At 43.9% G+C, this 15,500-nt stretch overlaps 1 protein-coding gene across 2 annotated transcripts in view; it reads left to right on the forward strand.

The window, feature by feature from the left end:
• The window catches only part of LMCD1 (LIM and cysteine rich domains 1), a 63,499-nt gene that overhangs the window by 17,391 nt on the left and 30,608 nt on the right, over positions 1 to 15,500 (forward strand). The gene's annotated exons all lie outside the window — the stretch shown is intronic.

The raw sequence follows: 15,500 nt of genomic DNA on the forward strand, positions 1-15,500 counted from the left end.
GGGATGAACAGTTAGGATAAGCATCTCCAGAGTTAATTTATTTGGCTAAATATAGGTAACCCTTTCAAAAGCACTCTAGTGACTTAAGAGCAGATGTTCCATTGATTCTTGTGGCATTATTCTGCATAGTGCATTTTATACATACGAGATGGCATTTTCAAAAGTGCCTAAATAACTTTAGTATTGACTTTCAATGGGCTATATATGTGTGGCCTGGCAGATAAGATGCAGGATGGGCAACCAGGAAGAGCAGAGTTCTATTTTCAGCACTGTCACTGATCTGCTGTGTGAGCTTGCACAAAGTCCTAGGTTTTTAGGCCGGAGGTACCATTGTGATCATCTGACCTCCTGCATAACACAAGCCACAGGATTTCCCTGAAATAATTCCTGCTTTAAGTTGAATAGCTGTGCTTGAACTAGAGCATGTTTTTAACTCCAATCTTGATTTGTAAACTTCCAGTGATGGAAAATCCCCTGCAACCTTGGGTAAGTTGATCCATTGGCTAATTATGTTAAAAATATGTGCTTTGTCTAGTCTGAATTTGTTTAGCGTCAGCTTCCAACTTCTTATACCTTCTTTAGATTGAAAAGTCCTCCAGGATAAAACTCCTGTTTCCATTTAGGTACTTATGGTTATGGGTCCTTTTATTCTTAAAAGAATACTCCTCCTTGTCTATGGCCAGCAGAATTAAGGACCATTTCTCCTTGTTCTCTTGCTTCACTTATCAACTTTCTCCAATGCTTAGCTTTTAATTCCCTATTTTCCTTTGTTTTTGTGTCTGTGTGTGTGTATGTATGTAAAATTTTCACTTCCTTTCTAAGCCAGGCTTTGTTTGTTTGGTTTTTTTTTAACCAGTGTAGCCTTCTCTCTCAACTATGGCTTTCTGAGCATCTCTTAGCTTCACCTCTGCCTTTCCCTCTCCCACCCTTTGTCTAGCATTTAAGATCTCCAGAATAGGAATTGTCTTTACGGAGCCTAGCAATCTTGGCCCCAATTTTGGTTGAAGTCTCTATGCAACTACTGTAATGCAAATAATCAAATACATCTTTCTGCACAGACTTTCAAGTAAAGGTTTGTGCTTGGTTTTTATCTGTGGAAAGTGCTCTAACCATTTAGAAGGCTAGAGCATAAATAAGGGTGTTTGCTTTTAAAGCAGGTCTCCAAGTTCTGTTTTCTATAGTGTTGGCCTGCTGTTAATCATCTTTCCTCAGAAACCTGGGGTCAAATTCAGCCCTCTTATAAGCAGGCCCAAGTAGAATTGGGTTATGCTTGCTTACACCAACACTAAAATCTGCCTCTAGTCTCAGTCTGAGCTGTATTCTTACACTCTTAATAATAAAAAGACGGGAAGAGAACTAGGTTTACATTGTCTCCCATAGATAGCTCTAATATGACTAAGGCTAGGTCTCGGATAAAATACCAGAGTTGCAGTTTCTTCAGTTAAAACAGCAAACAGTGCAGGACCACTGGTAAAATATACCCATGAGCTACACTAGTTCGATGCAAGTCATAATAACTTGATATATGCCTGTGATCAAAGTTTCAGGCATTCCTTTAAATAAGAAAACATGTACATGTGTGAGAGGAAGGCTAAGGCTGGCAAAGTTGTCTTTCACGTTTTGTTTCAGAAGTCACTTGGATACCAAACAATACCTAAATGTAAATGCTATGGGTTTTTATTACTAAATCTGTAAATGTCTACTTTCTGCTTCTCTCTTTCAAGGGAGAATGTTTTACCCATTTTCCCTTCAGCCTTCTGTGCCTCTTGAAAACAATAATTCCAGGTGTCTTCTTTATTTAAAAAAAAAATCTTGGATGTGGGGGAGAGAGTGTTGGATCACAAGCTGTTGCATTTGAACAATTGAGTTTCCAGGTGATTGGAGCCATTGAAAGCTATTTGGAAGGAGAAAAGTAGTACCTATCACCAAGAGACATTGCCTTTTTGAAAATAGATTCTATCAGTCTATCTCTAGATTCTATGACACTTTCAAACTGACTCATTTATTTTTTTGGAAGGAATGCAAGTCTACATGCATGTGGTGTATTTACCATTTTAAAAAGTGATGTCCTCATATTATTCAAATTAAATTGATCTATGGTAGACAAATGCAACTAACATATGCTTCCATGTTTGGCCACTACCTTCACAAAAACATACCTCCTGAGGCAAAAACCTTGCCATACATTATTTCAGAATGAGCCTGATGCTGTAATTCCTGTCATGGGAATGCCACCTGTTTCTGAAGATATTTGTATAGCTTGGCACTAAAGTGGAATGGCTAGTCCTTACCCCTCTAATAATTCTGTGGATCAATTTAGCACCCAGGAATGTGAGGGAGAAATGGCCAGAAAGAGCTAACTATACTCTAAGCAAGTGCTGTTTTAAGCTTTGCCACTCATCTTGGCCGAGGCAGCTCAGTCCTGATCTGCACTACCTTAGCTCTTCCGGTACTGATCACTGCTGAAGTAAAATCATTAGTAGTCAGACCTGGCTTCACTTCTTCTGCCACTGCCTTGGCCAAACAACTTAACTTCCATGTCTCAATTCCCCTACCTGAGGAAAATATTTCCATATCTCCAAAGGATGTCAAAACTAACTTGAGTCCAGATTGACCCTTGTGCGGGGCAGAAGAGGTATGGGATGTGTAAGGGGCCTTCCCTTCCTTCTCCTCACCACCTGCACCACATGACTCCCTAATTATTTTAAACCACAAGGCCTCCAAATTATATGCTTGGCCAGTACCTACCACAGTGGGATCCTGGCCCATGAGTACAGCTCCAAGGTGCTACAGTAATACAAATAATACATGCAACCTCTATTCCCTGCTGCTATTACCCTTCTTTCTACCCCCACCCCACGCACCCGAACATAAATGGGGTCAGGAAGGTTGTGCTGGGAGTCAAACAATGGGGCTCCAATTCTTATTGGGCCCACTCAGCACTGTTGAGATACACATCACTGGGAGAGTCCCATGCTCTGCCCTTGTTTCTTCATGGAGTCTGGTTTGTAAATTCTCCAACAGGGATGGAGGGAGGTAGATGTGGACCCTTCCTTGCACTTCCTGCATCAGCCCATGGAGCTGGCTGATCGTAGAAAGAGGGGAATAGTCTGCTTCATCCTAAACTCTGATGCAGTCTGCACAGTCCCACTCTATACTTCCTGAAGCATAAGACTTCTGACCTCCCATTAGGGGAAATACAGAGCTGTCCCAGCTAATACTGGCCATGCTAAAACTTACTCTGCTTGGCCCTTAATATTTGTAAAGCTCTGTAAGGTGATTAAAGGAAGCAAAATATTGCTACACTGTGGCTTCAACTACAATGGACAGATACATTAGATACCAAAGTAGTATAATGGGCTTCAAGAATGAACTGTAATATTGTATTCTCTGTGGGCTAGTGTTAGTTATACACTAAAGCACACAGGAGTACAACCTATTGACTTAATTGGATTTATTGGCCTTCTCTTTGGGCTTGTTTCTCATACGATCACAACTTAGAATGTAGTATTTTTCTCTCTCCTATTGATGCTACTTTTGCCTCTTGTAATAGACAGATACTTTGAACTCCACATCTAAAACAATTGCCACAGATTGTATTTGCCACTAGGACACTGTAGTACATGTTGGGAAAACAAACTTTAGATTGAACATGAACTTGTCTTGCTTACAAGTCAAATGTTTGGTCAACACTTGAATTCATGTTGTCCAGCTGTGACAGGAGATGTTGTAAAATGAAACTTTATAATTTCTATGAATATTTGCTTATATAAATACTCCAGACCTGCTTATTTACCTAGTTTAGCCATAAGCTCAAGTGCTTTCCTTGTTTTTATTAGCTTATCAGGGTAGCTGACCAGGAATAAGGTTTGCCTTTCCAATTCTGTCTAGACAGTTGAACCATTAGTCTAGTCTAGTGCTGGACTGTTTAGTGTGATTGCAGTCAATCATGTTTTCCGTGACAATACTATACATTTTATTAATCCTTACCTAATATACAGGCATTGCCTAACACATTCAATGAATTCTTTATCTCATTATAAGCTGTTGGGGGTTTATTTTTGCCACTATTGATAAACCAAGCAAAGGCACTTCAAAAAATTAGGCTACTGACAAGAGGCCACTGGACTAACTCCATTGCTGAAAAGATGATTCCCAGTGGGAGGCTGAGAGTGATCAGCTCCTTGGTGTTTGTGTGTGGGTTTTTTTTTGTGCCAGACTATGAATTTAGGTGCCTAATTAGGCATAAGTTTTTGAAAACTTTGTCCTTGCTGAACAACTACTGCATATGTCATTGGCGTCTGTAGGGAAACATAAACCTCTTATTGGCGTTTGTCTCTCCCTTTGTGGGAAAGTTGCAGATAAAGGTCTGAGCAGTATTAAGTCTTTGTACAGCAAATGTTGGACACCAGCCTGGCATGCCGAAAGGAATCCGAATGATGATCATGGGCATGGCCCTGATAAAGGCAGTGTGCCCTTAACTCCCATTGAACTCAATAGGAGTTGCAGGTACCCAGCATCCTGCAAGATTATGCTTTACCTCAGTACCTCACTGGGGGTCAGATCAGTACCTCACCAGGGGCTCCCAGTGAAGTAAATGGGAGTCTGGTAACTTCAACAGGTACAAGACCAAGCCCCCTAAACAATATGCTGCTTATGACTTGATTATTATGGCCAAGCCCATGATAACCTTATTTTCCCAACAAGGCAGTACCCTGCCCCCTTTGTGAGGCAGCATCACACCTGACTGGATCACACATCTGGTGCAGGGTCAAAAAAGTGGCTACCCCCTTGCCCGTAAGAGTAAATGAAGCATATGGAACCATGGCTCTGTGCTGGCCAGTGGAGGTGACTGGATGCAAAGGGTAGGGGGAGGGTCTCCATGCAAGAGTGAAGACTGAAGAAATCCATTCTCCAAGGGGTATGTCTGAGGCACAAGGCCTCTAGTGCCGTAGAACTGTGGTATGCCCCGTTGCTCAGAGGTAGTGCATTTATGCACTGTCTAGCCCTTAACGTTAAATGTTTTTAAAATAATGGTTACAACAAGTACTCAATAGACTGGTTTATGTAGTTGGCTATGTGGTGTACTAGGCTACCTGAGTGCCAGGGCCATGCCAATATTTCTTGTTCAACAGCTCCTGTTATAGCCACAACAACGCATCAAGGTAAGCCCTTCTTATTGTGCAATACCTCAACCTGAAGAGTCGCTGTCTGCATGATAAACTTGCCGTGCAGATCTTAGCAGACAAAACAACTAGTGCTATTTCTGGCAGTACTTTCAAGCCCTTTATCACTGGAGCTTTAGATTGGATTTGTTCAGACCACAAGATCATGACTACTAACAGGCTTTGAATCCATTTGAAGCCAACTGTATAATACTGGCAAGTACTTGAGTGTTTACCTGAACACCAACCCCAGTAAGGTTAAGGGTGGAGGAATTGCTCTCTGAGGGCTCTTTGCTGGCTATCGTCAGTACATCTGTCTGGCACTGGGAGGTCTCGGAGTTCAGCCTGTTCTAGTGAGCTATACCCAGTCTTATTCACCTCCCCTTACTAGAAGCATGCTTGTCCCAAGTTTAGGTAAGTGTTTCCCATGATCAGTCTCCTTCCCCTGTGTGCTAAACTCTTCACTTCTGATCTGTTAAATGGTACCTCATCTTTCACTGCTGCTGTTTGTAAGCATGCTTGTACATAGGTAGTCAGAAAATCAGAGACAGGGTTCATGATAATTTGTTTTACCTTATCTTGCTGTTTCTTTGCCAGGTCTCGTTTATGGGGGGAGGTTTTTGTAATCCAGACCCTTAAAGATACATAAAGTGGGGAAACTAAGAAGCTGCATTTCTGGGCAGGAAGTACTGTTGACTGCAAATTCTAATACAGACAAAGGCTCCTATTATGACCAGCCCCATCACAGGGATGCAAATGATGAATGACCAAAACCTCCCTCCACTCTCGTGGAAGAGAAGAGCACGCAGGCAATCTTCTTCTGAATATAGAAGGCCCACTGCATCACTAGCCATCCAAATTGGGTAGGGGATGAGGAGCTGGAGCCACTGGCCAGCCGAGACAACTGGCTGTGCAGAGGAAAATGCAGCACAACACTGAAGTAGTGCATCAGGCAAGCACTCTGCCCTGAAGTTTCTGGAAACTTTGGAGTGTATTATGCTTCCCCCAAGGCACGATGCCTCCTGATACTCTGAAGGGGATAGTGCAACTGCACAGGATTGTGCCTGGAAGGCAACACAAACCAAACATAAGTAGCTACTTAAGGCCTCTGCACTTCTGGGGACCCTGCAGTGCGGAGTGTACCCCGTGGGTTGACCCAGAGATCTATCTCCATCTATGGTCATGGTACTGGAGGAGAGACAAACTGTCAAAGATACTGTAAGGTGTAAAGTATATATTTTAAGGACCCCTGTCTTAGCTAGAAGAGCCTCTTAAGTGTTCAGCCCAGCCCTGCACATTATCCTGACACTGTTTCTCTTTTGTTTCCTTTCTGGTTTAGGTCTAGGTTTACACAAGGCTGGCTTTCAGCTGGTTCATATGCCTAGTACCAGGAGGAGCAGTGCTATCAAACTGTTGAAAGTTATGAAACAAAAGTACCCTAGGAAAGTTAGATATATGTTGCTCTTATCTCTGAGGCATGGAATTAGCAATTAGCTATGGCAATTAAACAAGTGGGGGAGAGGAGCCATGGGAGGTATTTTCTACTGTTTGACTGATAACCTGAGTCTACATTTGCCTAAGAAGAAAAAATTGTTTTCCTTAAGGAAATAGTCCATCTGTTTTACATCTTTAAATCAAAGCAAATGCTCATGTGGAAAGGCTGAATTGCATAATCCAAGAAGTACACCACTCATTTATATTGACAGCTCAAGATAAGAGTTAATTGAATCACCTATATATATATATATATATATATAAAATTTGCTTGAGCTGAGCAGATGTGTAACCCTGATACACAATAGGGGAGTTCAAAAAGGTTTCATCTCAAATGAGGCTGGTGTTGGCAAAGCGGATGTGTTGCCTAGAAAGCAAGTGAGAAGGTGAAACCTATTTCATCTCCGCTATCCTGATATGCTGACACAAACAAGCAAAGTTCAAAGTGCTTATTTATCTTGTGTATATGAGGGATTGATTGACATAGTAGGGTCCACTCTGCAGCCTCACCTGTTGCAGCAGAAAAGTGCACACTAACAGGTGCTGAATATTTAACCCTTGAGTGTAAACCCTGGTGTAACAAGTAGGCCCCCAGGGCTGTCTGTGTTCTAGCTAACTGGCTGCCCTTTGGGCCACAGCACCGTCTGGAATCTCCAGAGCATGGTGGCCCTAACCTGGTGCACACCCCTATGCCTTTATGCCCTTCTAGAGTAAAAGGGGCTAGAGCAGGTATAAGGGTCTCCGTCTTTTACATATGAGTTGGTCAGTCAAATCTGTTCCAGTACATAATGGAGCGGAACAAGGATCACTAACTGTAAGAAGTGTTAACAAAGGGATAACATGGAGCTGGCAGAGTTCATAGTCAACTGTCTGATAGCTGTGTCCATGCTTTTATGGAATGTGGATTTAGAAAGTAATTTTTAAAGCATGTAGATACCAGATCCAAATCCCACTAAAGTCAACAGAGGCTGACTTCAAGTGAGCTTTGGATCAGGCCCATAAAGCAGTGTTTATATTTGGACAAGTCTACTCTCCCATAAACACTCTTAAACAGAACAAGGCTAAGTGAAATATCAAATGTATCTTGGAACTTTTTCAGTGGTCGCTGGATGTCCCTGACTCTCAATGTCTTGACCGGGTATTTACTTTTAGACCTTTAACTGGCTGATATTGTACCCAAAAAACCCGTGGCTCTCCTACATTTCCCCCCCCCCTTTGGTCTGTGTATCATAACTCTCTTCTAAATGGGGTTATTTAATCCTATTTGCCTTTTAAATAGAAGTATAGACTCAAATTCTGTCAGACATCTGAATCTCTAGTTGCAAACCGTACATGTCCCCGTTAAAATCCCTAGTCCCTATTTTATATTTAATGCACTGTTCCAAAACTGATGATGTCCTCATTGGCTTCCTGCCTCACCCACAATATTTGGGGTCCCAAAAAGATTATTGACCGGGGTAGGGTTGCCAACTTCCTAATCACACACAACTAAACACCCTAGCCCCCTCCCTTCCCTGAGGACACACCCCCATTCCCCCTCTCCCTCAGTAGCTCACTCTCCCCCACCCTTCCTCACTTTCACTGGGCTGGGGCAGGGGGTTGAGAAGCAGGAGTGGGTGAGGTGTCTGGCTGGGATTGTGGATTCTGGGATGGGGCTAGGGATGAGGAGTTTGGGGTGAAGGAGGGAGCTCCAGGCTGAGGGATGGGGCAGAAGGGTTCAAGGTGTGGGAGGGGGCTCTGGGCTGGGATAGGGAGTTGAGGTGGGGGAGGGATCCGGCTGGGGATGTGGGCTCTGGGCTGGGGATGAGGGGTTTGGGGTGCAGGAGGGAGCTCCAGGCTAGGGGGTGGGGCCAAGGGATTCAGAATGTGGGAGGGGACTGTGTGTTGAGGCAGGTAGCTGGGGTGCAGGATGGGTACAAGGGCTGGGCTGGGGGTGCAGTCTCTAGGATGGGGCTGGGGATGAGGGGTTATGGGTGCAGGAGGGGACTCTGGTTTTTGGGGGGGCTCAGGGCTGGGGCAGGAGATTGGGGTCTGGTCCCAGTCAACAGCACAGTGTGGGGGCTAAGGCAGGATTCCTGCCTGTCTTGACTCCGCATTGTATGCCAGAAGTAGCCAACAGCAAGTCCAGTTCCTAGGCAGAGGAGCAGCAGGCAGCTCTTCATGTTGGTCTTGCCCCCAGGCACTGCCCTTGCAGCTCCCATTGGCCGGTCCACTCAGCTGACCGGAGCCACCAGGGTCCCTTTTTGATCAGGTGCTGTGGTCAAATACCAGACACCTGGTCACCATAGCCAGTGGTGACTTTTGAAGAATGTGAAGAAGGGGGGCCAATGACCATTTCAAGGCATATCTTGTGAATCCTTAGGACTGAGGGAATCTAGCTCTTCAAGAACTCGTAGCAATTTTTTTCTAGCTGTGGTGCATCTCGAGTAACGATGGACGATAGATTTACAGTCTCATGTCAGCTGTGTCCTTTGCTTGCAGCAGAGTAGCCAGTTTGCGCAATTATACTGCATTGCCAGCTATTTCAGCAAAGCAGGTTTTTTGTCTAGTTCACATCCTGAAGGCACATTAACAAGACAGTAAACTAATATTTAGGGGCAAGTCAGGTAAAATCTATTTATAGAAATGTTGAGTCTTAAAGTAGAGGCCAGATCAAAACCATTGCTTTAAACCTCTCTGAATTTCAGCATCTTAGAAATCTAGAACTGGATCGAATCTGAACTTTGCAGCTCAGACCCATACAAGGGCCGAAAATGATTATAAAGGTTTTATGAAAGGGTTTACTGGGACCAAGTGTCATCTAGCTATGTTTATGTGGCTCTGATGAATTCTCTTAGGCCTGGTCTACACTACAGAGTTAGGTTTATTTTAAAAATGACTGCGTCCATACAACCAACCCCGTTCTGTCGACCTAAAGGGGTCTTACAATTGACTTCTGTACTCCTCCCCGACAAGGGGAGTAGCACTAAAATTGACCTTGCTGGGTCGAATTTGGGGTAGTGCGGACACAAATCGATGGTATTGGCCTCTGGGAGCTATCCCAGAGTGCTCCATTGTGTCCACTCTGGACAGCACTTTCAACTCCTATGCACTAGCCAGGTACACAGGAAAAGCCCTGGGAACTTTTGAATTACATTTCCTGTTTGGTCAGCGTGGTGAGCTCAGCAGCACAGGTGACCATGCAGTCCCAGAATAGCAAATGAGCCCCAGCATGGACCAAAAGGGAGACACTGGATCTCATTGCTGTATGGGGAGAAGAATCTGTGCAGGCAGAATTCTGATCCAAAAGAAGAAATGCAAATATATTTGCCAAAATCTCACAGGGCATGTTGGACAGAGGCTACACCAGGGACACACAGCAGTGCCACGTGGAAGTTAAGGAGTTCAGGCAAGCCTACCACAAGACAAAGGAGGCAAACGGTCACTCTGGGTCAGAGCCCCATACATGCCGCTTCTATGAACAACTGCATGCCATTCTGGGGGGTGGGGGACCCTACCACTGTCTGTGGACACCTGCAAGAGGGGAGTCTCATGCTGCACGGAGGAGGATTTTGTGGATGAGGAGAATGCACAGCAGGCAAGCAGTGAATCCGTTCTTCCTGCTACCCAGGACCTTTTCATCACCTTGGGGGGAAATTCCCTCCCAAGGCAGGATCCCCGACCCTGAAACCAGAGAAGGCACATCTCGTGCATGCACATTTGGAACTACAGTACAGGGTTTAAAAGCAATAGTGTTCATGGTCATGGTTGAAATAGGGGGATTTTTGTAAGGGAACAGTAAAAGGACCCCATTCATGCTGGACTGTTTGTGCTTGGCTAAAAGGGATCATCCCAAAGAATAATCATGTGGCGGCTGGGAGGGGTGAAGTGATCATCCCCAAGAATAGCCACGTGGTGGGGTGGGGGTAGGTGTGTGCTGCAAATCTACCAGAATACTACAGCCCCTCCTTTTTAAATTTGAAACCCAAACCATTGCTTGCTCTGGGGAAGGGGGGTGCTGCAGTTTGAAAACATTCCCACACATTATGTAGGTGTAAGAAGCCAACCCAATTTTACTCTCCTTTTTATCTCCTCCCCCCCAGGTGCAAATGTTCCTATGCTCCCCCATCATCTCCGTCCCTGAGGTTATTGCAGATTAGAAGGCCCCCCCCCAAAAAAAACGCACTCACGATATGTTTTCCAAGCTCGTGCAGTCCTCCTGCACTGATGGGGCACAGCTTAATGCATGGAGGCATTCAGGGGCAGAAAGAATTTAAGTGAACGTGAAGAGCAGAGGCAGGACGCGATGCTGAGGCTAATGGGGGAGCACATGGACATTATGAACCTTCTGTTGGGGGAACAAACAGACATTATGAAGTGTCTGTTGGAGCTGCAGGAAAGCCAACAAGAGCCAAGACACACACACACCCCCACCCCCTCTCCCGCTGCATCCACTGTATAACCGCCTACCCTTCTTCCCATGTTCCATAGCCTCCTCGCCCAGATGCCTAAGAACACGGGGTGGGGGAGGGGAGGCTCCGGGCCCCCAGCCGCTCCACTCCAGAGGATGGCGCAAGCAACAGAAGGCTGTCATTCAAACAGTTTATTGTAGTCATACTAACAATCCAAACTGTGTGGCCTTGTCCTTCCCTCCTCCCCCACCCCACCCGGTGTGTTCGCTATCTCTTTTTTAATAAAGAATGCATGGTTTCAAAACAATAGATAATGAGCGAGGTGTTTACAAAGCTCACAACCACAGCAGTGATAGTAAGCTGAGTGGGCTCCATACTTGCCGTGGTATGGCGTCTGCAGGAGAGCAGAGTTGTAGCGGAAGCAGTGTATGACGACTGCTAGCAGTCCTACTGCACCATCTGCTGACAGCAGCACCCAGGACACAACAGCGGCGGTGACGCTAAGCTGAGCGGGCTCCTTGCTTACCGTGGTTTGGCGTCCGCATGGAAAAAAGGCACAAAACAATTGTCTGACATTGCTTTCATGGAGGAAGGGCGACTGACGACACGTACCCAAAACCACCCGCGACAATGTTTTTGCCCCATCAGGCACTGGGAGCTTAACCTAGAATTCCAATGGGCAGCAGAGACTGCAGGAACTCTGGGATAGCTACCCACAGTGCACCGCTCTGTAAGTCCATGCTAGCCATGGTAGTGAGGACGCACTCCGCCGACTTAATGCGCTTAGTGGGGATGTACGCTGTTGACTGTGTAAAATAGATGTCTAAAAATCAACTTCTATAAGATCGACCTAATTTCATAGTGTAGACATACCCTTAGTTCCTTGCATTTGCTCTCCAAGCACTCTACAAATGCTGACTTCATTGAACAAAAGAGAAAACTGTTAAAAGCTCTAGCTAGCAAGTCTCCTCTGAGCCATGTGCCCTTGCCAAGTGACTTAGCTTGTGTCAATGTTCCCGGAAGATGCTGTGCACAATGGGCAGGCTCCAGCCTGGGGCTGAGCAGGACTTCCCCTGCAACTGCAGCTCTGGGTTGCAGTTCTGGCGTGGGCAATGGAACTGAGAGCAGGGAGCCTGTCTCACCTGTGATGTCCCTGAGGCTGTATGGGGGACAGCGTACTTTTATTTTTGCAGCCTTAATGTTCTTTTAATATTTTGTATTTGTATAAAAATGGATCCTCGAGTAGTTGGAATGATTGATTATTTAGAAGGGAATATGGATGTTGTGCTACTAATGGATCTGTCCCTTTAAGAACAGGCAATATATTTAAGACTGAGAGCAGTGTGAGCTGCTTTGTTTTTGTGTCTACAGGATGAAAGACCCAGTCTGTGTAAACTCCAGAAAGGTCAGAACTTGATTTAGTATATCTCTTTCCAGAAAGCCAGGCAACACTAGCACTTACAAGAGACTGGATGTATTGGGGTATTGCTAATGAGGCATAAATGCTTTCACTTGTAGGTCACTATCCTGTCCAGCTCAGCAGGGTTTAAATACTGCTATCTCAAGGAAGTTTGGACCATATATGAGATTAGTTTAAGCCAGTTCCCATGTCACATACTCTAATGCAAAGCATGGTAGTGAGATTAAACTCTTCGGGATGGGGACTGTCTCTTACTATATGTTTGTACAGAACCTATGGCAGTAGGTCGCTGATATTCATTGTGTCCTCCAGTGAAAAATCCTGTATCGGGACCAAAATTGCTTTGCTCACTATAAATTTTATGAGTTAGCAACATCTTAATTTTCACACTCCCACTGGGAATGGGTAAGAGAGGGGTTCTAAAAGCCTAAGATTAAATCATAATTTTGGGATCAGTCTTAATGGTAATTCCCATGTGGGGTTGCTTTTTGGGGGGGGAGGGATCAACTCACAGGATTTAAAAAAAAATTAACAGTTGGCAAAACTGATTTTGTTTTTGTTTTTTTTGTAGAGACTTGTTGCCAGTGCAGATGAACTGTCCATCAGAGATGGGATTCTGGGAAAGTTTATAGCCCTATTCAGAAATCCACAGTATCACTTCTCCATAATTTTTCCTTTAGAATTACTTCATTCTTGGCTCCTGTCATGCATTTCACATTCTTTAAATTCAGAAAGTCATGTTTGATAAATCCTGCAGTGCAAAGATAGACACAGAAGTTGTATTTTTAAACCTTATTGGCTGCTTCTGCTCAACAAATGAGCTCATATTTGCCCCTTCTTCCCATTTTGAGACTAGCATTTTTTGTCACTGCCTTCCCTGCACAGCCATGGACTCCTCTGTATAAACTTAGTCTGTCAACTGTCGTGAATGAACAGCCTAAAGTGGAGCATGATCACACTATTTCTTTTTCCTCTTCTTTTCCTCCCTTGGGCATTTATCTATTCCCCACCATGTTTCCCCTTCACCATGGAAACCATCTGCAAAGCAAAACATGAGATATGGAAACTTGAGTTTCTGAATAGGGACCAAGGAAGTCTCTACAGTATACTACGGACTATCTGAATAGCATGGGGGGGCATGGATTTTGTTCAGCTAATTGAAGGCAGGAGCCAGTCAGCAGCAAGGTAGCCACCCCTGTTACCCTTGTGTCTGGGGGTCCCTAGTCTGTTATCCAAACATCCTCATCCACATCTCTTCTGGCTCCCCAGCACAAGACACATAAGATATGTCTACATTGCCGTTAGACACCTGCAGCTGGTCTTTGCCAGCTGGACTCGGGCAGCTGGGCTATTTAATTGCAGGGTAGATGCTCAGGCTGCAGCCCAAATTCTGGGATCCTCTCATCTCACCGGGTCCTAGAGCTCAGGCTCCAGCCCAAGCCTCAATATCTACACTGCAATTAAACAACCCCTTTAGCCCAAGCCCTGTGGGTCGGTCATCTGTCATAGGCCAGCCGAGGGTTTTTAATTGCAATGTATACATACCCATGGGAGATGAAGAAGGGATTCTGATAATGCAGAGGTTGGAATAACAGGGTTTTGGATAAACAGGAGTATACTGTATATCAATAAAATGAACATTAGTAGTAAGGCAGCACTGTGTATCTCAATCTTTCACTGCTTAAGGGTGTTTTCTCTATTATTCAGCAACAGAAGTGAATGAAAGCTGAGAACTTGTTTCCCTGGGGAGCTATTTCTGATTATCTCCATGTGTGGACACTCCATTATTCCAGAATAAGAGTGCTGTATTCTGAATTAATTTGGATCAACTATTTTAGTCCATTTTTGGATTAAACTAATCCAGAATAAAGCACTCTGATTCTAGAATAAGAGTGTCTACACATAGAGATAATCAGGAATAGCTTCCCAGAGACAAGCCCTTAGAACTACATGAAATGAGAATAGCTCCCATTCATTTCTGTTGCTTTAAGAGAAGGTGCTCTGTCTGAATATGAATGTATAATAATTATAAAAATTTGCCTTTCATTTGGTAACATTAATAAATTAAAATCTGTGTCTTTAGAGGAAGCAATGGGAAGAGTGGGTGGTTACTTCTTTGCAATTTCTTTTGAACTAGAATGGTGAATCCTCAACATGGGAGAAGCAAATGCAAGGAGGGGGCCCAAATGAGGGATTGGATTTTTCTTAAAATCCAGTCTTTGTGTTAAAAGGGGTATTAGTTTTCAACCACTGATCATTACAATTCATATATATTTAAATTGCTGTAGTGTCTCTGGCCTCACATTTCCCACCTATTTGAATAATTGTCCCTATATCTAAATAATTCTTCTCACCCAGACATTTTTTCCTGGAAGTTTTTCCCATGGTTAAGGCTAAAGATTATCTAATTCAGCTGTTTGCATCCCATGAAACTCAAATTCATAGACTCAAAAGCCAGACAGGAGCACTGTGATCCTGTAGTCTGACCTACTGAGTAGCACAGGCCATGGAACTTTTCCCCAAATTATTACTAGAACTGATCTTACAAAAACCATCCAATCTCCATTTTAAAGTTGTCAGTGATGGAGAATCCACCACAACTCTTGGTAAATTGTTCCAATGGTTAATTACTGTGTTTTAAAAAATTGTGCCTTATTTCTAGTCTGAATTTGTTAAGCTCAACTCCACCATTAGATCACATTCAATCTTTCTCTGCTAGATTGAAGAGCCCATTATTACATGTGTTCCCCTCCTAGGTATTTCAAATTACCCCTTAATCTTTAAAGTAAAAAGATAATGAGCTCAGTCATTATCACTCAACAATCTTGAGTTGATTTGTACATGGTATACAAGTTGTGTGATAAGTTTGGTGAAACTTAACTCATTGATAACCTCTCAACAAGACTCAGTCTGAGATCTGTTCTTCTCACATTCACAGAAGTATCTCAAACTGCCCCCTAAATGGAAAATGTAAGTGGTAATTCAATATCCTGTGCTAAAACTAAATGTAAAACATGCTCCTTTATTCAC

The sequence above is a fragment of the Lepidochelys kempii genome, chromosome 7 (genome assembly GCF_965140285.1).
Source record: "Lepidochelys kempii isolate rLepKem1 chromosome 7, rLepKem1.hap1, whole genome shotgun sequence".
Classification (NCBI taxonomy): domain Eukaryota; kingdom Metazoa; phylum Chordata; order Testudines; family Cheloniidae; genus Lepidochelys; species Lepidochelys kempii.